The sequence below is a fragment of the Triticum urartu genome, chromosome 2, assembly GCF_003073215.2.
Source record: "Triticum urartu cultivar G1812 chromosome 2, Tu2.1, whole genome shotgun sequence".
Lineage (NCBI taxonomy): Eukaryota > Viridiplantae > Streptophyta > Magnoliopsida > Poales > Poaceae > Triticum > Triticum urartu.
Window position 1 is genome coordinate 146,960,693 of NC_053023.1, and position 2,348 is coordinate 146,963,040.

Consider the following 2,348-nt stretch of genomic DNA (forward strand, 5'->3'; position numbering starts at 1 on the left):
GACGTGGCTAAATGGAGTAGAGACAAATATTGCGATACATATTCGAATAGGAGTATGTGCATTACTATAGGCTATATGGAATTGTAGGAATGACATGGTTTTTAACAGACAAAGTCGTTTAAATTTTTTGCAGGTTATCTACAGAGCCACTTCTTGGATCCGTATGTGGTCGTTACTCACTCATGTGGAAGCCAGGGAGTCTTTGGTTACTGGGTCTCCCTGTTGGAAGATGGTAACTCAGGATATCTATAACCGGTTTGGACGGCGGTCAATAATAGGATATGAGTTTAGTCATCTCCTTCTATTTTCACCGATTGTGGCACATTATAATTTTTTTTTCATTTTACTTCAACCCGGAGTGAGCTTGTTCTGGTACACAGACTTTCCGGTGACTTTGCTTAATAATAAAGGGGTTGCATGCATCGCTCCGATGCAATGCATAGGCCGGGGGTAATCTTCCTTTTCTAAAAAAAAGCTCCTTTGTTCCCACGCCCTCAGCCAGTCTCATCACTGCCCGCTCACCACCAACTACCTTATGTGGAAGACCCAAGTCTTCCCCCCCGACACACACATCGCCAATGCCGTCGGCTGCATCGACAGCTCCATCAAGGCCCGTCAGCTCCTTCCCGTTGATGACAAGGTGGTGTGGGAGCCCAACCCACTGTACACTGACTGGTTCTGTCAGGATCAAATCGTGCTCGGCTACCTGATGGCCTACCTCACCGAGGACATCCTCCAGTAGGTGATCATGTTCCAAACTTCTCGTGACATCTCGGCACACTTGGAGTAGATGTATTCTTCTCATTCTCGTGCTAGTGCTGTCCAGATCAACCTGAAAATGGCAACTTTCCGCAAGGGCAACCTCTCCATGGTGGACTACTTCACCAAGATCCAGCTCAACGCCGATCATCAAGCTTTCACCGGCAGACCCAAGCGCGACGAGGACATCATTACCACCGTCATGACCGGGCTCGACAACAACTATGAGCCGCTCATCACTATTACCACCACTCGGCTTGACGTAATAAGCTGGGAGAGTTTCTACTCCCATGTGATCGCCTTCGAGCGTCGACTCGAGTTCAACGTGATCTGCCTCCACCAGGGGTCCGACAACTCCTCTGTGAACTACACTGCCCGCGACAAGGGTGGAAACAACCGCGACAAGTGTGAAACTACCGCGACAAGGGTCGTATAAAGTCCGGTGATCATGGCGGCTACAGCAAAAACCGTGTTGGTGATCGGAGAAATCACGAGCATGGTGACTATGGTGGGAACTGCGGCCATAACCGCGGTGGCCATGGAGTAGGCGATGTTGGCCGTGCTCACTGTCAGCTTCGCTGCAAGCCTGGACACCTCCCGTGGGAGGCGTCTTCAGCAGTTCAACTTCACCTTCCAGCCCCAACAAATAAGGATGTCAGCCCTCGCCATAGCTTATCCTCCGTCTATCCAAGATGATCTAGCCTGGTATATAGACACAGGCGCGACGGACCACATCACCTCCGATCTGGAACGGCTCACCATGTGGGAGAAGTACACTAGAAAAGATCCCATCCACACTGCCGACATTTCAGGTTTGCACATATCTCATTGTGGTCATGCACTCCTCCCAACTCCATCAACACCCGCAACCTTAAAACTTCGCAATGTCCTTCACCTACCTCATGCCAACAAAAATCTCATCTCTGTTAATCACCTTGCCACTGATAACAACGCCTATCTAAAATGATACCCTACTCATTTTCTTTTGAAGGATTTGACCACAAAGAGAACACTTCTTCGAGGCAGATGTGAGAATGGGCCCAATTCAAGCATCTACCCCAAGTGATCGACACTAGTTGACGAACTAGTTGTCGAGGACAATAGGAAGAAGAGAGTTTATCTTCTGTGTTAAATCACAAGTCTCTCCAACCCGACATAGTTTTTTTGCTAGAGTGAACTGGCCGAACAAATACCTTGTCGCCATCGAGCACCACTAGTCACCTCTTAACCCTGCTTTATCTTAGGTTGTCGGTTATGTTTCGACCATGTGATTTATGTTCGGTACCTGCTTCTGATTTCCTTCGGTAGTTTTTCTTCATAGACTTGTATCTATTTTGTTTATTCCACTGTTGTGGTCTGAGGGATTTTGAGTTCCTCGAAAGAAATTTTAAATCTTCGATTAACCCCCCTCTGGTAGACATAGATCCGTTCTTACAATTCGTATCGGAGAAATGTACTCATTGTCTATGCTTATTAAGGTCTAACAACCTTGGAGTTTAAGTATGTCTTCAATGAACTACAAGTCAAACTTGAAGATTCCCATCTTCGATGGGATGGACTATCCCTTCTGGAAGGAGAAGATGATGATT